Source organism: Podarcis cretensis (genome assembly GCF_951804945.1).
Source record: "Podarcis cretensis genome assembly, chromosome: 15".
Lineage (NCBI taxonomy): Eukaryota > Metazoa > Chordata > Lepidosauria > Squamata > Lacertidae > Podarcis > Podarcis cretensis.
In genome coordinates this window covers 4,424,184-4,449,185 of record NC_137185.1, presented here as the reverse complement: position 1 = coordinate 4,449,185, position 25,002 = coordinate 4,424,184, and the positions used below count along the sequence as shown (strand labels likewise).

Sequence of the window (25,002 nt, the reverse complement as noted above, 5' to 3'; positions counted from 1 at the left end):
TTCCAAGGGCCACATGCCACAGGTGGGCAGGGCCAAAGGCAAAAGTGGGCGGGTTTGAATTTTGGCTAGTCACATATTTGGGCATTATCAGAATGAACAGACACACTCCAGCCAGGGGTAAACAATGAAGGTGTAGAACTGGGCTGGTGAGAGCCCAGAGGGCCACACAGAGAAGCTTGGGGTCCGAATTTGTCCCACTGGCCGAGCCCTGCCGTAACACAACCAGGTAAGAGATTGAACCCACAATCCCATGTTTGCCTGGGTTGTTGGTATCTAACTCTCTTGCAAGACAAACCACTGGGGAGTTACAGCGCCTGCTGTGGGTGTAGAGACCGATATGGGAGAGACATGTTTTGTTGCAGTTGGGGCAGAGGAAGACATCCGGTCGTGCTGCTGCAGCAGATACACTATGGTGTTTCTTCTCTCTGCGCTCCTCCCAGCAGCCATTCCTCCTCTGGTCACTGTTTTGAATGCACAAACTGACTATCCATCTGTGGCGATCACACAGGGTCCCCGGACGTTTGACGGTCTATTGATCCCTGTGCCACCACTGTGATTGCTTCCCCGCAGCCACCAACCCGTTTCTCTCGGGTACACACAGAGTCCAGACAATTGTTAACATTTATCCAAATAAAGAAGTTTATTTTATAAGCATTAACAAGTGTATGGTTTCAGATAATTTCTCTTGTCGGTTTCTTAATCTTAGTTTCTTTACCGGCCTATACCTTCCTAATAACTGCTAACTGATTATCCCAACTGTCTATCTGACTCCTATCAGTTCTTCTCACTCTCTCACATCAAAACTCGACCAACCCACAGACTTATCCTCCCTCTTCCTTCTCCAACTCCCAACTCTCAACTGACTTCCAAACAACTCCAAATCTAACTCCTCCCCTTGGGTTCCCACTGGCCAATCACTTCACACTCATTTAACCCTTTCCTTATGACCCACCTAGGAGGGCAAACGCCACACCATCCTTCAAGCACTGGGTTCAGGCTCCTCTCAGAAGCCATTCCCACTCAGCAAAGTTGATATAGCCTATCTTCATGCCACATTTGCAGACATTTTTGTAGTGCAGAGTTGGTCTGCCAACAGGCCCGGTGCCTAAAGCATGTCCTTGGGGATCCTGCTATCTTCCATTCTGCGAACATGACCGAGCCAGAGTAGACGTCCCTGAGACAGGACTGCAAACATGTTGGGAATGTGGGCTTGGGAGAGTACAACTTTGAGACTCTGTCCTGCCATTTCCTGGGTAGCACAGCAACTTTTAGGCTCCATCTACACTTTAAAGCGACAGGGACACGGGTGGCGCTGTGGGTTAAACCACAGAGCCTAGGGCTTGCCTTGCCGATCAGAAGGTCGGCGGTTCGAATCCCCACGACAGGGTGAGCTCCCGTTGCTCGGTCCCTGCTCCTGCCAACCTAGCAGTTCGAAAGCACGTCAAAGTGCAAGTAGATAAATAGGTACCGCTCCGGTGGGAAGGTAAATGGTGTTTCCGTGCGCTGCTCTGGTTCGCCAGAAGTGGCTTAGTTCTGCTGGCCACATGAACGCTGGTTCCCTCGGCCAATAAAGCGAGATGAGCGCCACAACCCCAGAGTCGGTCACAACTGGACCTAATGGTCAGGGGTCCCTTTACCTTTACACTTTAAAGCAGCCACATACCACTTCAAACTGTCATGGTTTCCTCCAAAGCACCTTGGGAACTGTAGCTTCCCTGGGAAACGGGACCCATTGCTACACGGCTCTGGAAATTGTAGCTCTGTGAGGTGTCTCCTAATGCCTTTTTTCAACACCCTTAACAAACTAGAGTTCCCAAGATTCTCTCTTCTTCTTTTTGCGGAGGAAGGAATACTTGACTCTTTATAAAGTGGCATAATACTGCTTCAAATGTAAGGTGCAGATGGTGTGCGAAAGTTGGCTGGATCCATCAGATTCCCCACCCACCCCCTCCAGGCAGGATCTCTCTCCCTGCTTCGCCAAACAGCAGTTTCAGTCTTGGGTTGCAACCAGCTTCCCCACCCACCATCAGGATTGGCACCCATCCCACGGGGGCAGAGCAGAGGGCAGGGCAGCCCTCAAGCCCGCAGAACTGAGAGAGTTGTGAGCGCCTTTCCGAAAGGAGAAATATTTCTTACCCCTGCATTGCGGAGGGGCTGGACTAGATGACCCCCCTTGGGCCCCTTCCAAGCCTACAGTGCTATGCATATAAAAATAAATGTCCATTTGCCCTTGCTTTTTCTGGATCGTGCCACATAATCGCCACCTCCTGGCATTGCTCCATGTGGAGCAACAGATGTTTTGCTGAGCACATTTTGGCGGCCGGCCAAGAGCTGCTCGAACAAATATATTCTCTTGCTCTCCCCGCGCGCCCCCGCCCCCGCCACAGTGCTTCTCTTCCAAACGATCAAGTTCAAACAGCTAATCGGAGCTTAGCTGGTCAGCAAAGCAAGAACACAGCATCTCCAGAACGTGTGTGCGCATCTTCACCCTCCGGAGTGGTGACCAGAGCTTTTCCAAAACATTGGTGGCAAAATTATTATTATTTTTTAAATGGAGATGTGGGCAGGTCTTGCACTGCTAAAGGTGTAGGTTGACCTCAGCCTTCAGCAGCCTAACCTACAACTCCCATCTTCCCCAGCCAACTCCACCAGGTTGAATTAGAACTGATTTTAGCATGAATTGATTTTAGAATGCATTTCAATTAATTGATTGTGATTTTATGTAAATTGTGTTATTTTTATTGTTGTTAGCCACTCTGAGCCCGGCTTCGGCTGGGGAGGGTGGGATATAAATAAAATATTTATTATTACTATTATTATTATTATTCCAAAACACCTGGAAGGGCACCCAATGGCCAAAGGTTGAGCCTTAACGGGGTGGCTGACTCATAGTTCCCCAGAGGCTGCCAAAACGCCATCCCCGCCACCCCTGGCAGGGACCAGTATCAAGTTCAACAACAGCTGGGCCAAGCACAGGTTTAGCAGTATCAGAAACTCAGATATATGAGCTAATAGCCAAATGGTGATTAGCACAGTGCAACCCTCCCAGGACATGGCGTGATTTGGATAGCCTCCTACACCAGAGGCGTTGAGTGTCTATGGCCAACAACAGCAATTTATCTCTCTTTCCCATGTGATAAACACTTAAAAAAATATATGATAAAATATGTCCAAACCAATGGGTGTTCCATGTAACGAAATGGTTACCAGCTTTAGAGAGCTTGCACCATTGGCTGGCTTTGCACGATTTGGGGAAGTAGCAATTAAAGGCATCGAGGCAAGCCGATGCGCCGAGGTATATTATATGTACCTGCTGTTGTCCCAAGTCATCCCCTGGCAAATCACAGAGAAATACGACGAGTGATCATTATCCTGCCAAGAACTCGTCAATACAAAAAAAAAAAAAAAAAAAGGAAACCCTTGCGATTAATCACGCTCCTCAGCAGGGCAAAATAGATGCTTTGCACGCAGAGACGTTTTCCAGAATGGACGTCTATCTATTTGACAAGGCTGCCTTTAATTCCACGATAGTCAACCTGGTGACCCCCCGTTTTTGCTTAACTACATTACATTCCTGATCATTGGGCAAAGGTGGGTGGGGGCTGATGGGAGTTGGGAACCCAGCAAGTTCTGGGGGAAATCTCTCTCTCAAAAAACACTAGAACCCAAGCAGGGCTATCCAATGGAGCTACATGTTTGAAGGTTGAGGAGGAACAAAAGGAAGTGCTCAACAAACAGCTGAACTGTGGAACTCATTCCTGCAGGAGCCAGTGATGGCCAACACCTTCGATAGCTTTAAAAGAGGACAAGTTCATGGAGGAGAAAGGCTATCAATGGGTACTGGCCACGATTGCCCTGCCTCCGCGGCTGGAGGTAGTAACAAGACCCCCCAAGCGTCCCTATTTTCCAGGGACAGTCCCGGATTTACAAAAACCATTATGGTTTCTGATTTGATCCAGAATGTCCCAAGTTTTCTTTAGGATGTCCCTATTTTCATCAGAAAAAGGTATGGAATTATGTGACCCCGAGCCAAGGAGATAAGTAACTATACAACCTTTAGAATACATCTAAAGGAAGCACTGTATATGTAAGGTTTTTTTAATGTTTAATTTTTTATTATGTATTTATTATTTATTATAATTTGCTCCCCCAAAGATGTAGGGATGGCTGCCAACTTGGATGGGCCTATTGGGTTCCAGTATAATAACATACACAACCCCTAATCTAGCAATGGTACAGTTAAGCGTTGCCACCTTTTTAAACGGTTTCTGCTTCTATGCCATACATCCATATTTTCCTAGTATTGATGGAAGTGATATATGGGGGAATTTCCGAAAGGCAGCACTTAGTCCTAGATCAGGAGTCAGCAAACTTTTTCAGCAGGGGGCCAGTCCACTGCCCCTCACACCTTGGGGGGGGGGGGCTGGACTATATTTTGAAGGGGGCGGGAAATGAACGAATTCCTATGCCCCACAAATAACCCACAGATGCATTTTAAAATAAAAGGACACATTCTACTCATGTAAAAACACGTTGATTCCTGGACCGTCCGCGGGCTGGATTGAGAAGGAGATTGGGCCAGAGCCGGCCCCCAGGCCTTAGTTTGCCTACCCATGTCCCAGATATTAGGCAAGTCAATTGAAAAATTATGGGGGTTTTTGGGGTTTGTCTGAAAAAAGATTGCAACTTGTTTTCCAGGTTTCCCTAAGAAAAACGCTCCACAAATTTGGGGGTTCCCTAAAAAATATATATGGCTACCCTACTTTAACAGCCCCCATCAGCAAATGATCCCGTGTTGTGAAAAGCTGCAGTTTGCTAGTTTGGGCTGCTGCTGCTGCTGCTGCTGCTGCTGCTGCTCTGGAGGGTTTTGCTCTGGCAAAGTGGCAATCCAAGGATCAGTCCAGGAAGAAATGCACCCTGCCTCTTTTCTGCACCATTGAACAGACAGTTCATTTCCCTTCCCTTAAACCTGACGGTTCGCATTTCTCAAAGCTCTTTTTGCTTGATCCAACATATGCTGGCCATAAAAGCTTGGACTGCATTATCTATCCAAAGAAAGGCAACCTTAAGTGATTAAAGAGGCCAGTCTTTAAATTAAGGTCACTCTTTGAGGTAGGCCGTAAACCTTCAGTTACAAGGAGCACAGAACCTGTTGATCTGGTACAGATTAGCAATTGATTACTACTTCATTAACCTGTCTTTTTAAAAACAAAAACAAGGCAATGTGAATTGCAAGAGCTTAGATCAATGTATATTGAAACACGCACACACCTCTAGTAAATTACGTCACCAAAAGACAGGTCTAACACAAGGTTGTAAAGTTACTTGACAGTGTTTTAAAAGCAGTCACTGAGGTGTGGCATATATCCATTTACAGCCAGGAAAAGCAAATTGTTATCCAACCACCAACCAGAGGACCTCCTTTGTTTACTCCTAAGACAGCCTGCCGCAACATGGCAACCTCCAGAGGTTTCGGCCTACAACTCTCAAAAGCCCCACTGGGACTGAACCATGGGTTTGTTGTTGGCTTATGAACCCTGGTTTGCAGTTTTCTGTGAACCCCACCACCCCGTCCTTAACCATGGTTTGTTTGGAGCAGCCCAGATGCTCCCCAAATTACAAAGATGGCAAACAAGCCATGGTTTGTCGGACTGTCTGTGGAACAACTCATGGTTTGTTAAGCAAACCACAGAACAGCAGTGGCAGAAGATGTTAGGCAGAGCTGGAGGCCTGCAGAGAAGAGACAGTTGAAATAAATGCACCAAAGCAGTATTCAAATGTCTGACGGCCTGTAACACAGAAGAGGGACTTGTTCTCCAATTCTGACTAAGTATCAGGAGAAGCTTCCCAATGGTACAAGCTGTGTGACAGTGGAACAGACAGCCTCAAGGAGGGTGGAAGACTAGGTGAACTCAAGGTTACCAGAGCATGGGCCACTGAAGCCAGACTATCCCCATTCAGATTAGGGAGGGGGAGAGAGAGAGAGAGAGAGAGAGAGAGAGAGAGAATTCAGCTAGGTGTGTAGATCATGTGTTTAACTGAGGAACCCAACCCTCTTGGCAGCAGTGCCTGGTGCCCATTAGGACTTGCAGGGTAGAAGGCATGGAGGCCAACAGCAGGTGGCGCCAGAGCCAATGACTAAGTAAGCAAGTAAGAAGACCCAACAAGTGTTTTTGGGGGGAGGGAGGGAGGCAGGGCCATCTTACCCATAGGTGCTAGGGGTGTGGGGCACCTGGGCACCGGGCTCTCAGGGGCGCCAGGCCGAGAGTCTGGGGCCCGAGAGTTGAGTCCAGCGAAGAGCCCGCCGGTCGGTTGGAGTGCCGCGACAGGCTCTTCTGCTGCGGGCGGCTCTGTGTTGTGAGTTCGGGGGTGACCGAGCCAGTGAGATGCTGAGGCAGCCGGCAGGCTCTGCCCTCCTGCATGCCTGAGACTGGGCAACTGGGGAGTGGGGTGGACAGATGTTTGCACCCCGGTGCCGCATATGCTTAAGAAAGCCCTGGAGGGAGGCCAATGTTGGTGGGGCAATGTATAGCCTGTCCTACTGGACCAGGTCCCCTATGATTCAGATAAACAACAATAGGACAGCGATCTTTAACAGATCTCCAAATATAACAATGGAAGGACATTGACCTTCATCCTTCAGACACCTGTAAAGACAGGTGAAACAACATCACCTTTCCTAGGATTAGGCGGTGGCGGGGGGGGGGGTGGATATGCAGGGAACCAACTCTGTACTGCCATCCATTTCCAATTTATTTTATGTTTTGGCCTACGAGAGCTTGATATATATTTAGCCCATTCAGTTTAAGGCTTGGCATATCATGTTACCAACCGAGACTGCTGAGCTGGTTTTCCACCCCCACCCGCCTCATTTAAATGTAAAGAGAAAACAGATCCCCTTTTGTCTTCTAAATCAGTTCAGCTTGCAATTTTCCCTCTCTCTCTTTTCTCGCCCTGCAGACCAAATCACTGGTTGTTTTATATTTTCCTGCCTGCCTGCCTGCTCAGTTTCTCACTCCCCCACCTCTGCCCTGGCAGTCTGGCATCCCAACTCCAGTATCTGTCTGCATCTGTCTGCAACCATTATCTGATCGGTGGGGGGCCCAGGAGCCAGGAAACTGACCTGCCTACCGGAGGCAGCTGCCCTGCTCTGGTGTCACTGGCAGCACAGATTTGCTTTATTTTTCTGCTTGCCAGCAATAACGCCAGCCTGGGTTGCCAGAACCAGGAAAAGGAGGTGGCTGCTTCTGTTGTTCTTATAAAGATGAGTTTGATACCTGGCAAAGCTGGTACATTAAGGACACACCAACTTCAGCCTGTCCCTGTCTGCCTTGCACCGGTTCACAGGGCACCTTCTGGACCCCTTCCTCTTCCTCCTGAATCTCAGTGTTGTCCGTGCAGAACTCAGGATGGAGACAAAACTACAGTGGTACCTCGGGTTAAGTACTTAATTCGTTCCGGAGGTCCGTTCTTAACCTGAAACTGTTCTTAACCTGAAGCACCACTTTAGCTAATGGGGCCTCCTGCTGCCGCTGCGCCACAGCTGCACGATTTCTATTCTCATCCTGAAGCAAAGTTCTTAACCCGAGGTACTATTTCTGGGTTAGCGGAGTCTGTAACCTGAAGCGTATGCAACCTGAAGCGTATGTAACCCGAGGTACCACTGTATAATCTGTTGGCCCTGTGTTTCTGGCTCTGCCTACCACTGAGTTCTGTGTACAGTGGTACCTTGGGTTAAGAACTTAATTCGTTCTGGAGGTCCGTTCTTAACCTGAAATTGTTCTTAATCTGAGGTACCACTTTAGCTAATGGGGCCTCCCGCTGCGGCCGCGTGATTTCTGTTCTAAGCCTGAAGCAAAGTTCTTAACCCGAGGTACTATTTCTGGGTTAGTGGAGTCTGTAACCTGAAGCGTCTGTAACCTGAAGCGTATGTAACCCAAGGTACCACTGTACTAACATGCACCCAGGGGCATACCCATAGGTTGGTGAAACCGGCCTCCATTGGGAGTGCAGGCCAGGGGTGGGAGCAGAAAAATCACCTATCAATGGAATGTCATTGTTAGAAACTCAGATATATAGTGGTACCTCGGCTGTCAAACGTCTCCATTGACAAATGTTTCAGAACTCGAACGCCATAAACCTAGAAGTAAATGCTTCCTTTTTCGAAATCGCCTCAGAAGTCGATCAGCATCCACTGTATTTTTCTCAACTTTCTCTGTAAATTTGCAGACCGCCCTTTGCGCCTCAGGCTTTTCGAACATTTCAGAAGCCGAACGGTATTCTGGAACGGATTACGTTCAAAAACCAAGGTACCACTGTATAAGCTACTTGCCAAATGGCACCTTAAACCCAGGTGGCAGTTGCCATGACGGAAGGTCTAGGTGCCTCCTTCTCCCACCCCAGTGAAATTTATGTAGCAATAGTATTCATTACATTTCTATACTGCTTTATATTTTAGAGAGAAAAATCTCAGAGCAGTTGACAACACTTTAAAACATCAAATAAAACAATCCAGAAAAAAACGAATTCAAGCTTCAAGGAAAATATTTCAGATCCTTCTCTAAGTGACCATTATTACCTTTCTGCAATAGGTTAGTTGACTTCTGGTTTTAATTTTTTTTATCCCAGTTTTTTGTGTGTGTATGGCATGCACAAATGTTATAAACAACTTTTTTGTAAGGGATGGCAGTGTACAATATTTTGATCTACAACATAGATGGAAGTCATGGGCTGAACCAAAAGATCGTCAAGTCTAGCAGCCCTTTCCCACCTGTATAACATCGGAAGATGCCTTGCCAGGAAACTCCTCTATCCTCTTTCTTCAAACCTTGCCCTCAAGAAGCTCTGCTGACTCAGCGTCTTTGATTTCATGCTCAGGAGGATGCCACCTGCATTACTTTTCCCCCTGAAGTCATGAGGACTAGACAACTTTGCGACTTGTTTTTCTTCTTCTTACAGGATTACTTTACTATGGATCCAGCGTGCTCCAATGTACACCCAAAGTCCTAGTGTTTTGGACACACAAACACATCGCCCACTTGTTGAGCCTGGAACGGCAGTCACAAATTTAGTTGGGATGGGAAAAAGGAGACTAATTAAGGCTTGCCAAATGACTTTGGACACTGTCATGCGGAAGGTGTGGGTGAGCTAAATATTATCATTACCATCCTGTTTCCTGCCTGCTTTGGTGACACGGCAGCCAAGGTTACACCTGCCCTTTCCTTTCCACTTACAACACACAAGAATTATGTTTGGGATAGCTGGGATGCAGAACGCCTGATCCCAGGAAAAGGCTGTATATTCAGGGTTTATCCTAGGAAGTGCGGTACATACATTCCCCCCCACCCCACCCAGTAATAAATGATGATATAAAGAACAATAATTATCCATGATATATTATGCATTGGCAACATGCAGGCTCAGATCCTATCATTCTGCTTTGTTGTTTTTTTACAGCAGGTTTCTGGCCTTGGAGGCAGCCCAACAGGTTAAGTCTGCAGAGGTTAATCATATGGTTCCAGTATTCAAGCAAGTCAGCCGATTGGTACAAGCCGTTCCCCTGACTAATCTGAGCATCAGATTCAAAATACATATTTTCATGTATTAAACGCTGGGTCAATGGTAAAGTAATCCAGTCTCCGTTAAAAGAAGAAGAAAAACAAGTCGCAAAGTGTCTAGTCTTCATGCCTGCAAGGGGCAAAAGTAATGCAGGTGGCATCCTTTTGAGAATGTCTATATAGTGTCTATATAGAAACTTAAAATGGATGGGAAGCACAAACTTTTTTAAATAAAGTATTAAATCTTTGCTCTCACTCAAGAAAATCCCTCTAGGTCCTAGGGCTTCTTTCTTCTCTACCAGACCACTTGAAAATCACAGACGGTCTGCGGCAGTCCGCGTAATGTTTCTGCCTGTTGCAGCAGTCGTAAGACACTGTGCTAGATGCTGTACGTTTTAAAAAATTGTATTACAGTGGTACCTCGGGTTAAGTACTTGATTCATTCCGGAGGTCCGTAATGGGGCCTCCTCCTGCTGCTGCGCCGCCGGAGCACGATTCCTGTTCTCATCCCGAAGCAAAGTTCTTAACCCGAGGTACTATTTCTGGTTTAGCGGAGTCTATGTAACCTGAAGCGTATGTAACCCGAGGCGCCACTGTATTTCTTGCTTCCTTATATATTGCATTTTATTGTACAGTATTACGATTCTGAGTTTCGCAGAATTCAAATTGTTGTACTAGACAGGAAATAAAAGATGTATTACAAACACAATTTCAATAAATAAATAAATATTAATATTGAATTCGGATTCACTGAGGACCAGTTGAATGAAACTTTCCGTGGACCAAACTTTGGGAACCCCTGCTCTAAGACCCTGCCTACTTGAAGACACAGACACACGCAAAAAGTTATTCTGCTTGCTTGATAGCTATCCTTTGCCCCCTCCATACATAAATTTTAATTGTTTGATCAATCAGTTAAAACTCACATGTCTTATTCGCTATGGTAAGATTTCTTTCTGTCAGATAATAGCTCTTGTTATCCTGTTTTCCTAAAAGTACCCTAGCCATCTGCAACAAGCTGCCGGGTCATTTGTGACTGACTTCATGAAATCTGCACAGAATTTTGCTTAATGGTTGCCATCAATTTGATTTTAATTAATTTTTATAATGAAATGTTTTTAGAATCGTTGGATTATTTTGATTGTTGTTAGCCGCCCTGAGCCCAGCTTCGGCTGGGGAGGGCGGGATATAAATAAAATTTATTATTATTATTATTATTATTATTACTATTGGCAAAGGAAAGCCAACTCTCTTCCAATATACAGAAAATGGGTATTTTTCTTTCTTTCCACTCGCTTGCATGTAGCTGTTCTCACCATTGGCGACTATAGACAAGGGGGTTTCAAGGTAAGCCACACAATTTCAAGATTGTCAGAATTCAGAGCAGGATCTGGGGTGGGATAAAGAGACAGTTTTCCACCTTGACTGGCAAAAGAACACATTAGGAAGAACAGTCACATATGCAAATTAAACTAATTTGCTCCTATGATCCACAGAGGCCACATAATTCACCTTATTTGACCCCTGCGCCCCAGCATGGAGCATAGCATGAACACCTCTGAGCATGTACAAAATACTTCCCGCTTGCCACAGAATAATGCAACACCCACCTTGGATTTTTTTTGGGTGGGGGGAGGAAAGAGCTCAAAATCCCAGTCTCTGTCCAGACTTAAATTCTGCACCATGAATTCTCCCTCCCCAAAGAAAACACAAATTGAAGCAGATCAGTTTGTCAGGCAAGACAAAGACAGAGCAAGTCTGTTCAGAGTCAAGTTCAATATAAAATATTCTGGATGCCTTACTACTTATTATGCAGACTGTCTGCATAATAATGAACTTAAGAGGGCTGATAAATTTAAGTCTTTCAGTTACCTGAACACCACAATCACCGGGACTTTCCAGATACCTGCTCAATCCATTCAGGTCTGTCGCAGGCTGTGCATTATTGATATTATGTTACTGATACACAGATACTCAGAAGTAAAGAAGGAGCTTCCTGGAGGAGAGACCAAGATAACCAACGCTTGCAAAGGCCTTGCAACAAAACAGCCATCAAGCTCACTTAAGCAAATTTAGCAGCCATTAACATTTTGTGAAATAAATAAAAATATGAATCTGTCTGCTGGTTGAGATCAGTATCAAAGGCCCTGGTACCCCTACACAAGATCAGACAGGTCGGTGACCAAGGCATGACCTTCTTAGTGTTGGCACCAAGACCACAGAGTTATCTTATCCAGGGAGATCCGCCAAGGCCCTTTTAGTCTCCAGCCAGCTGCTGAATGAATACCTATCTATTAACATATGCTTGATTTTAGAATTTACCAACCTGCGGTTCCCTGCTTTTAATGCTGGGTGCTCCTTAAAACCACTTAACTTTCATTGCTATTTTACACGCATTTTGTATCAAGTGTTTATATTTTATCGGTTCCTGTTTTACTGCGCATTCAAAACTTTGCAAGCTGCTGGGTACACATTCTCCCCCCAAAAAGAGAACAACTCCATCCTTAGTAATCATTCATAAAATAATCATCAGTGTCTAGAACTCTTCTCTCCAACATGCTAGCTTTCTAAGTGCAGGGATTATTTTTTAATTGACCAGCCCAGGAACTGGTTAACACACCCCATCTTTTATTTGTGAGAATAAGGGAATATAGACAGCATCTTAAAACGCAGAGACATCACCTTGCCAACAAAGGTCCGTATAGTTAAAGCTATGGTTTTCCCAGTAGTGATGTATGGAAGTGAGAACTGGACCATAAAGAAGGCTGGTCGCCGAAGAATGGATGCTTTTGAATTATGGTGCTGGAGGAGACTCTTGAGAGTCCCATGGACTGCAAGAAGATCAAACTTCTCCATTCTGAAGGAAATCAGCCCTGAGTGCTCACTGGAAGGACAGATCCTGAAGCTGAGGCTCCAAGACTTGGCCACCTCATGAGAAGAGAAGACTCCCTGGAAAAGACCCTGATGCTGGGAAAGATGGAGGGCACAAGGAGAAGGGGACGACAGAGGACGAGATGGTGGGACAGTGTTCTCGAAGCTACCAGCATGAGTTTGACCAAACTGAAGGCAGTGGAAGACAGGAGTGCCTGGCGTGCTCTGGTCCAGGGGGTCCCAAAGAGTCAGACATGACTAAACGACTAAACAAGAAAAGGGAATATCAACTCTGATCCATAACTTTCCTGCACGGGGTTGAACTAGATGACCATTGGAGGTCCCTACAGTTATATGGTTCCACGTACCAGCTATTAACAACTCCCAAATCGCAGCAATGGTTGTGGGGGGGGGGGGAGGGTAGGAGACCCACAATACTACTGAATGAGAGAACACAAAAAAGGGTGCTTGTGTGGAAGAGACGAAATTACTTTTCGATGCACTGTTAGTGGGACAGACTGCGTTACACGTAAACCACACTGTAACCTCATTAGCCCATATAGTTCACTAAGCCTCTGCAGCAGAGATCCCGATTAAATTCAAGTGATCACAGTGATCAGGGCCTGGTGGTTCCCTCCCTCTCCCGGCCACCCAACCCCCATCCCCCGTGGTTGCAGCACAACCAAGTTTTTATCTCTGCGCTCACTGCAGAATCACTGTCGTATATCATTCATTGAGTCGCAGCTGGCATAGATGCCGTTGACCTGTGGAACTCCCTGACCCTAGATAGGCCAGGAGGAAGGGTGGTTGTGGTGGTTTGGGGAAGAACCGTTAACACTAACACCATGTGGGGCAGGGGGAAACGTTTGTAACGAGCAGATCGTACTTTGAAAGCGATTTAATGGAGAGTGAAATCACCGCCATGAAAGTCAAATTAAGTCAAATTATACTGATTGTCAGGGACGTGGGTGGCGCTGTGGGTTAAACCACAGAGCCTAGGACTTGCCGATCAGAAGGTTGGCAGTTCGAATCCCCGCAACGGGCTGAGCTCCCGTTGCTTGGTCCCTGCTCCTGCCAACCTAGCAGTTTGAAAGCACATCAAAGTGCAAGTAGATAAATAGGTACCGCTCCAGTGGGAAGGTAAACAGTGTTTCCATGCGCTGCTCTGGTTCGCCAGAAGCGGCTTAGTTATGCTGGCCACATGACCCGGAAGCTGTGCACTGGCTCCCTCAGTCAGTAAAGCGAGATGAGTGCCGCAACCCCAGAGTCAGGGGTCCCTTTACCTTTACCTTTTCCCAAAAGATCACCTCCCACCAGAAAATGCAGACCCTCCAGTGGTGGGGGGGGGGAGAGACTGACCAACCCCAATGAAAACTTTTCTGAGCTTTTTATAGAAAGTTAAGAGAAATATCGCAGAAGAATATCCCACCAGACGTTAACTTTCTAAAATGGAAACCTTCTGGCTTCTCACTTTTGAGTCAAGTGAGACTCAAAACCCCGCAGTCAACCCCAGCCCCAACTGGATGGGGCTAGGATGAAGTGACAAAACACTTTGCATGTTCTCTTGTTACTCTTCCACAAGGCCAAGGGAACCAGCGTTTGTCCGCTTCCGCAGACAGTTTTTCCGGGTCATGTGGCCAGCATGACTAAGCCGCTTCGGGCGAAACCAGAGCAGCACATGGAAACGCTGTTTACCTTCCCGCCAGAGTGGTACCTATTTATCTACTTGCACTTGATGTGCTTTCGAACTGCTAGGTTGGCAGGAGCTGGGACAGAGCAACAGGAGCTCACCCCGTTGTGGGGATTCGAACCACTGACCTGATTGGCAAGCCCTAGGCTCTGTGGTTTAGCCAGGACTCTGGCTCAAAGCAAGACGCCCTGCTGCCAGGTCTTGGGTGCAAAACATGCCAAGACTGCAGGGTCAACCTCCCACCAGCTGCCACCCCTTTTCTGCTGCTGACGCCACCCACCCTGGGCCAGGATCCTCATCACCCTGATGAGCTAATTAATTAAATGGGTTGCCAGGGACAGTGGGTAATCTGGAGCCAAGAGAGACGCAGAATCTGCAGGTAGGAAGACTGCTGCCTCAGCCTCAACGCAAGAGGAACCCAGCCCCTAGCCAGCCGTCTCCAGTGCTGCCCTGGGGTTGTTAGACAAGTTCATTCCACACACACACACACACACACATGCCTCCACCTTGACAGAGACTCAGGAGCACAGTGATTCGCACACATGACACCTGGATAAGGAACAGGAAAGATGCTTTCAGCTAGGGGTGGGCCATCTTTTTCAGCCAGAGGGCCACAATCTAATATTCTGGGGGCCACATTCCACATTGCCATCCAGGCAAGCAAAAATACGACATCTGGTGTGTAATAAGTGTGTCAGACTAGGGCCTAGGAGAACCAGGGTTCAAATTCCAGCTTCAGATATGAAGGAGACATTCAGCTAGTCCGAATCTACCTCACAGGGTTGTTGTGAGGACCAAATCTGGGGGGTGGGGGGAGAACCATGTAATCCACCTTGATCTACCTGGAGGAAAGGTGAGATATACAGTGGTGCCTCGCAAGACGAAAACAATCCGTTCCGCGATTCTCTTCGTCTAGCGGTTTTTTCGTCTTGTGAAGCAAGCCCATTGACGGCTTAGCGGATTAGCGCTATTAGCGGTTTAGCAGATAAGCAGATAAGCGGCTTAGAAAAGGGGTGGGGGGCAGGAAAAAATCCCCACAGGAACTCACAATACATTTTCGTCTTGCGAAGCAAGCCCATAGGAAATTCGTTTTGCGAAGCACCTCCAAAACGGAAAACTCTTTCGTCTAGCGAGTTTTCCGTCTTGCGAGGCATTCGTCTTGTGGGGCACCACTGTAAACCCAATAAGGACAGAGCTGCCTTGAGTCCCATTTAACAAAAGATGGAGCATAACTAAATACTACACGTCAGGGACAGACTCCAGCCTGCCAGAGACACTCTCAAGGGGTGTGAAGCAAATGGTAGTGAGGGCTGTGGGGCTGGCGAGGGTGCCAAAAACCAAACAGAGGCCTGGGAGATTCTCGAAGCATGGCTTTTGTTCTTTTAAGAAAATAAGAATGGCGGTGTCAGGTCAGGATTTTAAATCTAGCTAGCCCAGCAATCTGCTTCCAATGGAGGACAGCTCAAGGCTACCCGAGAGATCACATGCAGGGTATGGGAAAAAACGTCAGCCCTGTCTGCAAGTCCAGATTGCAAGCCAGGAAGCTCACCCCCTGCCCTCAAGAGCACATGTCCGGTCCCCAATGCACTAGGGGGACTGAGGCAAGGCGCATATTTCCCACAAGCCCAGACCACTCGCCCCACAATCTTCAAAACAGTGACCACAGGCCTACCAGTACGTTTCCGAGCACAATTCAAAGTGTTGGTACTGACCTTTAAAGCCCTAAATGGCCTTGGACCTCCATCGTTCTGCCCGGACACTGAGCTCCAGCACCGAGGGCCTTCTGGCAGTTCCCTCGCTACAAGAAGCCAAGTTACAGGGAACCAGGCAGAGGGCCTTCTCGGTAGTGGCACCCGCCCTGTGGAACGCCCTCCCACCAGATGTCAAAGAGATAAACAATTACCTCACATTTAGAAGACATCTGAAGGCAGCCCTGTTTAGGGAAGCTTTTAATGTTTAATAGGTTATTGTATTTTAGTGTTCTGTTGGAAGCCGCCCAGAGTGGCTGGGGAAACCCAGCCAGATGGGTCAGGTATAAATAAAAAATTATTATTATTATTATTACTACTACTACCGAAGATTAGCAAGGAGGAGGTGGCAGGAACTTGAAATGGCAGGTCTTGAACATTAAGGAGATGTTCCCTCACCTCACTTCTTGCAATGATATTTTTTTTGGGGGGGGTGCACACAGGGGAATCATTTAAATCAGGGGCCAGTAGGTGCCAGCCCACACGCCAGGTGAGGCCCACAGACTCCCCCCTCTTCACCCCCAGACTCTAACCAGACTTGGGAAAAGCCTTCCGTTGAAACAAACAAGAGCTTGTTCTCAAGCCTAACTTCAGGAGGCAGGGGGCTGTTCTAGGGGGTGGGGTGGGGGTGTTGCAGTTAGAAAGAGGTAACTCTACCCTCTATGTGTGGGGTGGGGGTGTTGCAGTTAGAAAGAGGTAACTCTACCCTCTATGTATTGTGACACCTGTGTGTATCTCTGGGCACATCTATTTGGAGACTTTTTCAGGTGGTTCACAATTTAGCGGAACCACCTGCAATATCGGGGCCCAGTGCGGGCCACATGTTCTCCTGCAATGATTTTGCAAAGTTTTTTGCAGATAAAATCGCTCAGATTCGGGAAGAAGTAGACTCCACCGTGGGAGCAGGACCGGGGCGGGAGAGTGCTAGAGTTCTGTCTAGTCAAGTTGAGTGGGATCAATTCCAATCTGTTACCTCCGAGGATGTGGACAGGCTGCTTGGACGAGTGAAACCAACCACCTGTCTCCTGGATCCTTGCCCATCCTGGCTTATAAAAGCTAGCCGGGAAGGACTGGGCGATGGGCTTCGTGGGGTGGTGAATGCTTCCCTCCGTGAGGGAGCCTTCCCAGACCCGCTGAAAGAGGCGGTTATTAAACCGCTTCTTAAAAAACCATCTTTAGATGCGGCCACGATGGCCAACTACCGCCCAGTCTCAAATCTTCCCCAGGGATGGGGAGGTATGGGGAAGTCAAAAGAAAGAAGGGTATGAAATGAAGTTTGAAGTTATATTGTTTTGTATTGTTTTTGTTATCTGTTTGAAAAACGAATAAAAATTATTTAAAAAAAAAAAATCAAATCTTCCATTCTTGGGCAAGGTGATTGAGCGAGCGGTTGCCGAACAACTCCAGGCATGCCTGGAAGAAGCGGACCATTTGGATCCCTTCCAGTCAGGATTCAGGCCTCATCATGGGACTGAAACTGCCTTGGTCGCACTGGTTGATGATCTCCGGCGGGCTAGGGACAAAGGTGAGAGCTGTTTCCTAGTTCTGCTGGATCTCTCAGCAGCGTTTGATACCATCGACCATAACATCCTTCTGGACCGTCTTGAGGGGCTGGGAGCTGGGGGCACTATCATACAGTGGTTCCGCTCCTGCCTCCTGGGCCATGTTCAGAAAGTGGTGGGGGGGGATGAGTGTTCGGACCCCTGGGCTCTCACTTGTGGGGTGCCTCAGGGTTCTGTCCTCTCCCCCATGCTTTTCAACATCTACATGCAGCCGCTGGGAGAGATCATCAGGAGGTTTGGGCTGGGTGTTCATCAGTATGCGGATGATACCCAGCTCTACCTCTCTTTTAAATCAGAACCAGTGAAGGCGGTGAAGGTCCTGTGTGAGTGTCTGGAGGCGGTTGGAGGATGGATGTCGGCTAACAGATTGAGGTTGAATCCTGACAAGACAGAAGTACTGTTTTTGGGGGACAGGAGGCGGGCAGGTGTGGAGGATTCCCTGGTCCTGAATGGGGTAACTGTGCCCCTGAAGGACCAGGCGCGCAGCCTGGGAGTCATTTTGGACTCACAGCTGTCCATGGAAGCACAGGTCAAATCTGTGTCCAGGGCAGCTGTTTACCAGCTCCATCTGGTACGTAGGCTGAGACCCTATCTGCCTGCAGACTGTCTCGCCAGAGTGGTGCATGCTCTGGTTATCTCCCGCTTGGACTACTGCAATGCACTCTATGTGGGGCTACCTTTGAAGGTGACTCGGAAACTACAACTAATCCAGAATGCGGCAGCTAGACTGGTGACTGGGGGCGGCCGCCGAGACCATATAACACCGGTCTTGAAAGACCTACATTGGCTCCCAGTATGTTTCCGAGCACAATTCAAAGTGTTGGTGCTGACCTTTAAAGCCCTAAACGGCCTCGGTCCAGTATACCTGAAGGAGCGTCTCCACCCCCATCATTCTGCCCGGACGCTGAGGTCCAGCTCCGAGGGCCTTCTGGCGGTTCCCTCATTGCGAGAAGCAAAGCTACAGGGAACCAGGCAGAGGGCCTTCTCGGTAGTGGCGCCCGCCCTGTGGAACGCCCTTCCAGCAGATGTCAAAGTGATAAACAACTACCTGACATTCAGAAGACATCTTAAGGCAGCCCTGTTCAGGGAAGTTTTTAACGTGTGATATTTTACTGTATTTTTGGTTTTTATGTAAGCTGCCCAGAGTGGCTGGGGAGGCCCAGCCAGATGGGCGGGGTATAAATAATAAATTATTATTATCATTATTATTATTATTATTGAAGGATACTGCTTCCCCCAGAGGATCCTGGGAAATTTAGATCCCCCCATTATGGGTCTATAATTCCCAGCACTTGCAGTTCCCAGGATTATTGGGGTGGGGGGAGCCACATGCATTAAATGCACAGTGTGGAGGACCCCTAACATGCATGCCTGACTCTGTGTGTCTAGGGCCACAATACCTGAAAAGCACTTTCTTTCCCCTCAAAGAATTCTGGGTACCCCTTGACAAACTACATTGCCCAGAATTCTTTGAGGGGAGGGAGAAATGTGCTTTGAATGTGCTTCAAAGGTACAGTGTGTGTCTGTGTGTGGCCTTATCTACTTCCAAATTCGGCCCTGCCCATCAACTGGAACAACTACAACAACAACAACAAATTATATACTGTTCCACCCTTCATCACAAGATCTCAGGTTCACAAGATACAGTGGTACCTCAGGTTATATACACTTCAGGTTACATACTCTTCAGGTTACAGACTCTGCTAACCCAGAAATAGTGCTTCAGGTTAAGAACTTTGCTTCAGGATGAGAACAGAAATCATGCCCTGGCGGCACAGCAGCAGCAGAAGGCCCCATTAGCTAAAGTGGTGCTTCAGGTTAAGAACAGTTTCAGGTTAAGAATGGACCACCAGAACGAATTAAGTACTTAACCCGAGGTACCACTATAGAAGTACCCCGCTCCCTATTTAAAAACCAAATCCCCCACCAAGTCTGAAGTGGTATAGTCCATATAAGGGGTAACCAATGCAGCGTCAAGAAGTTGCTGGACTACAACTCCCATCATCCCTGACCATTGGCCGAGCCAGCTGGGACTGATGAGAGTTGTAGTCCTCCAACAAGGTTCTGCAGGCGTCTCATTAGCTACTCCTCTTCCAGATGCTATCACTTCATTCTGCTGCTTCTGTAAGCCCAAACTTGATGTAAAACGTTCTATAATAGTAACCTAGTATTTGAGCTCCAAACCCCAAGAGCCCCAGATCCTTGATGTGCAGTTTGATTACCACATTGAGATTCTAAAAAAGAAAAGGAGATCTTTTCTTAAACAGAGCAAGCTGTTATGTTAAAAAAATAGCTTTAAACCAGCGGTTCTCAACCTGTGGGTCCCTAGATGTTGTTGGACTACAACCCCCATCATCCCTGAGCTCTGGCCTTGCTAGCTAGGGGTGATGGGAGTTGTAGTTCAACAACATCTGGGGACCAACAGGTTGAGAAAGGCTGCTTTAAACAGAAGCTATGGTAGCACACTTAAAAAGGTAAAAGTAAAGGGACCCCTGACCATTAGGTCCAGTCGTGACCGACTGGGGTTGTGGCGCTCATCTCGCTTTATTGGCCGAGGGAGCCGGCGTACAGCTTCCGGTTCATGTGGCCAGCAGGACTAAGCTGCTTCGGGCGAACCAGAGCAGTGCACGGAAACGCCGTTTACCTTCCCGCCGGAGCGGTACCAATTTATCTACTTGCACTTTGACGTGCTTTCAAACTGCTAGGTTGGTAGGAACAGGGACCGAGCAACGGGAGCTCACCCCGTTGCGGGGATTCGAACCGCCGACCTTCCAATCAGCAAGTCCTAGGCTCTGTGGTTTAACCCACAGTGCCACCCGTGTCCCTGGTAGCACACTTAGGCTTGTTCAAAACCCACAACCACCCTTCAAGGTAGGCTAGACTGAGATGCAGCAACTTGCCCAACACAATTTGAACCTGAGTCCCTCTGGTCAAATCCACCCCCATCAGGGTGCTATTTTTATCCTAGCAGAGTTTCCACTAACCAAGCTCCCTTCTGTGGTTGCACTGTATGTATGAAAGTGCACGATCAAGCAACCAACCTCTTTGTCACTGCAGCAAGGCCTGTTTCTGAGGGCAATTCAGAGGAGTTTGTTGGCTGTTTTATTTCACCGCCTTAGGATTTCCACCTTCTGTCTGTATCTCAGAAACCACTGCCTTCAAGACATGCACTCAGAGACAGAACATTTGCTGTCTCCCTCGGCCCCCACGGGAGAGATAAAGCCAGCGACTGCATCTGCATGTTTTAAAAAATAAAATAAAATCCCTAGGGCTTCACCAGGCTCTTAATTTCATCTGCCCTGCTGGAAGCAGAGTCTGAAATGAGGGTGGGGGCACATGACTGCTGTGATTCTGTGCCAAAGGGGATTTATTTGCAGTACAGGGCAAAGAGAAGCAAACTTTTATGGGAATAACATTTTAAAAAAAGAATAAAAATTGTGAACTTTTAAGTGAGTTTATTGTCCTCATGGAAAGGGATGCTTGAAAGCAGATCGGTAGGTGGAGTCTCAGGAGCTAGCGATGGCTGAGTAGAGTTTCTAAGGGGAGGGGGGACCCACTGCCTCCCCCCATGATGGACAGAAGGAAAAGCATGCAAAAAAAAAAAACGAACACTGCACAATGAATGATGAAAATAAAAAGTTGTATGGTGTACAGACATTGAAAAATCCAGTTTCTTTTGGGACAGGGTTCTGATTTCCCCCCATCTCACCTTTGCCCCCTACTTTTGGCATACATTTGAATCCGAAAGAACAGCATTTGTCTTTATAAGAGCAGGATCGCTTCATTCCCAGCTCTGATAAAAGTGGACTGGAAGACTGTGGTCAATGCATGGAAGGGGCCATAACTCTGTGGAAGAACATCTGCCCTGCATGCAGAAGGTCCCAGGTTCATTCCTTTGCTTCGCCAGGCAAGGCTGGGTGGGAGAGACTCCTTGCCAGCGACTGTTGACAATACTGAGATGGATCAGAGCTCTGACTCAGTACAAAGGAACTTCCTATGTTCCTATTAGAATCGGTTCTGAATTCAAAGCCATGAGGACTGGGATCTTGGTTTTTATTTTTAATTTTTAGGGAAAGAGCTGGGGCTCAGTGGATGTGCATCTGAGCTAGATGGAGCAAAGGGCTGATCTGATATATAAGGCAGCTTCCTATATCCTTATCTCCTCTGCAGGGTGAAATTGGGGGGGGGGGTTTCCCCCTCTTGTTTTAAGGACAAGATGCACAAGAGGAAAGGCACCATTCTGTTAAAACATGGGAACACCCCCCCTTCCTTGCACAGCAGACGAAATTTTGTACATAAAAATAGCACCTCCCTCTTTTGCGTAGCACCCTTAAGCCCTTGCAGCACCAGAGCAGAGAGCAACAGCAGCAGCAGCAACGTTGGTAAATAAATAGAAACAGAATCACGTGGTGGAGCTGATGGGGAGAGGAGGAAGAGAGGACAGAAGTTAGCAGCTTAACATCTGCAGGGTGTGAACAACAGGGGTCAGCAAACTTTTTCAGCAGGGGGCCGGTCCATTGTTCCTCAGACCTTGTGGGGGGGCCGGACTATTTTTTTTGGGGGGGGGGCTGAACGAATTCCTATGCACCACAAATAACCCAGAGATGCATTTTAAATAAAAGGACACATTCTACTCATGTAAAAACATGCTGATTCCCAGACAGTCTGCAGGCTGGACTGAGAAGGCGATTGGGCTGGATCCAGTCCCAGGCCTTAGTTTGCCTACCCATGAGGAAGGGTGTCAACTACCCCACCCCACAGCTTCCATCTTAATCGCTGGGTAGACTTTCCTGAATTGCAGAAAATCTTGAAGACTTGATTGCTTTTCTTGGCCTTACATGGAGGAAAATCTCATCCTGGGCTATTAAGTCCCATGTGGTCCAAGTAGATCCCCCCCACACACACACACACAGAGAGAGAAGATGCAAGGTGGGGGGGGGGTGGATGGATGGATGCAACTTCCTGCTACTTCAATCCCAGCCTTGCAAAGTTCACAAGCAATGTTTCTGTTCCACAAAATCCATTTAGTGGCCTGTTTTGCCCCCACAGGTCAAAGTTATTCATTTGCAGTACATCAGTCCCTGGGGTGCAGGGGGAAAAGTACTGACTCCTGCCCCAACCATGTTCCCAGCTTGGTTACCTAGAGCTAACGTTCACTCGCCACAGGTGAGTGGGCTATCTGCGATACAGTCACAGTCTCGCTTTTAGGACTTAATCCATGCTAGGGTTACAATGCTGGTCAAGCTTGAAAAAACAGAGGCTTTCCCTGAAATATAGTGCCTTTGTGTCTGTGCAGAGTGCCCTGCCAAGGAAATAAGTCTTCAGTCAGTTCCCGCCCCCGCACATTAGGACACACTTCTTGCAAAAGGCACTTCTGTCCTTCCGGAAACCAAACACACACAAACCAGGTGCCAATCCACTGCCAAGAAACTTTGATCCAAACACAGAGATCTGTTCCAGGGTTTTGGATCTGGGAAACAGCCAGGAGTTCTGGCCAAATTGGCCACGCCACACACTGGCTCCCCTGCTCAGTCTTCCACATGTGTAAAATGGGCATAAGAGCAACCTGATACTTGATGTGTCTGTGGCAAAAGGAGAAAGGAAGCAAGGGCTGAAATGTTGCAAGATGTTGCAGAGATTGAAACGTATTTAAAACACTGTTGCGGCTTAACGTTGCGACGGATTATTCCGCCCTAAATGCATTCCCTAGACAGTTTTGTAATCGTGGAAGTAGGTACCCAGCCATAATTGTGAACAGCTCACCCCACAAGCTACAGAGAGAGAGAGAGAGAGAGAGAGAGAGAGAGAGACTTTCTGAAAAGCAGCCTCACTCGGGGTCCGCAGGACTCTGGTATATTGTGAAAAGGGGCACCCAATTGCACCCTCTCCAAATCCTTTTTCGAATTGCACAGTACCATTGATAAATCAAGCCCTGGAGATTGACGCAAACCGGAATCAAAACAGAGAAAGCCAGCCCTCTGCCCAGGCTCCGCATTGATTCCACGCTGACCTGTGGAAAAGCTTAAACAGCAGCAAATAAACCATTTCAAAACCTGGAAAAAAATGAAGGGGGGGCTGCTAGATCTAGGCTTCCTTCAGTAAAAATGCTACACAGGGATGCAGTCAACTACCTTTTACTCGGAGTAGACCTATTTAAATTAATGGGGCCGTTTATACCCGGCCCTTCACCCTAAAGGTCCTTACAACAATCGAAGCACAACGTTAAAATCCGTTTACAGCAACTTATTATCACGTAAATAAGTTGGGTCTCAAACACATGCGCCTCAAGCGGAAGAGGTTCAGCCGCGGACCAATTGTAGTCAATGGACCTACTCTGAGCAGATCCAGTACTGACTGCAACACGCACTTACGAGGAATGGCATCCTGCAAAGTTCTACTCCAGAGTAGACCCATTGGAATTAATGGGTCTGTAAGAGCCACGCTCGTTTTATTTCAATGGGTCCATCCCAGTACGCCTGACGCGGGGCACAACCCATGGGAGCGCAAGCCCCACCGGCTTCCAGGGGGGCTTACTTCCGAGTAGACTTGCCTGCCATTGCATTGTGCCTACAGAATGGGGGTTCCCCCCCCCAACCCAGCTTCCCAATTCAAAAAGTGGGCAGGAGAGGAAATAAATGAAAACAAGCAGGAATTCAGGGAGCCCTAGAGATGCTCTTTTTGGGGGGAGAGTCGGGACAGAGAGAGAGAGGGAGAGGGAGGAGGAGGAGAGCGGCAGGAGATTAAAAGCGTAATAACGCCGGGTATTAAGTAGTGACCCTTGGCGAGGCTGGAACACAGCTCCAGACAGGGCCGTCACGTCTCCTGCGGTTCGCTCGGCGCGCGCCATCCCCAGCTTCCCAGGCGATTTGGCCTCTGGGCGCCGATCCAGCCCCCGATCTCCCTCCTGGACTGAGTGGGGGGGGGGGAGGACGGCGGCGGCGGCGGGAAAGAGTCGGCTCTGGCCAGAAGGATCGCCCTCCCCACCCGCTTTCCCAAAATAATCCCGGGATCCCGGAGTTGTTCTTCATTACGCACGGCGGCGGTTGTTTTCCTTCTGCGCCGCGCACCGTGCGTAATTTAGAACTCCGGGATCCCTGGATTTCCAAGTGCTTGGCGCGCCTCCACTCCCCGACCACCCCGCTTTCTGGAGGTTGGATCCCCGCAATATATATACTGTATATAAACCACATTTTGATATTATAAAAAAGCAGCAGCACACAGATCGATCGGGACCAATTCTGCACTCACCCGCACCTGCCCGGCGCTGGAGACTCTCCAGCCTCGCGCAACGCAAGCGGCGCGCAGAAGGAGCAGGGCCCCCCTGGAGAGATCCAGCCTCCTCCAGCTCTGCGGCTCCCTCCCCTTTCCCCGAAGGCGCCCCTGATTTCCAACCCCCGCTGGCGAACCCCCCTCCCCTATATAAAGGGCAGGCGAGGGCCCGCCCCCTGCTCCTCTGATGGCCACCCAAGCCAGCCAATAGGCGCGCCCTGGCACCTAGCAACACCCAGCCGGTTGGCTGCCGGCGGCCGCAGCCCCCTTTTTTCCGAGGGGCCAATGGGAAGCGGCGGCGGGTT

The 25,002-nt window shown here is 48.2% G+C and overlaps 1 protein-coding gene across 1 annotated transcript in view; it reads right to left on the bottom strand.

Annotated features, from left to right (window-relative positions):
- Positions 1 to 24,802, bottom strand: part of YPEL2 (yippee like 2) — a 59,416-nt gene extending 34,614 nt beyond the window's left edge. The window contains exon 1 of the mRNA XM_079955939.1: positions 24,677 to 24,802. The gene's annotated coding sequence lies outside the window, so the exon portion shown is untranslated. The remainder of the gene's footprint in view (positions 1 to 24,676) is intronic.
- Between the last annotated feature and the right edge of the window lie 200 nt (positions 24,803 to 25,002).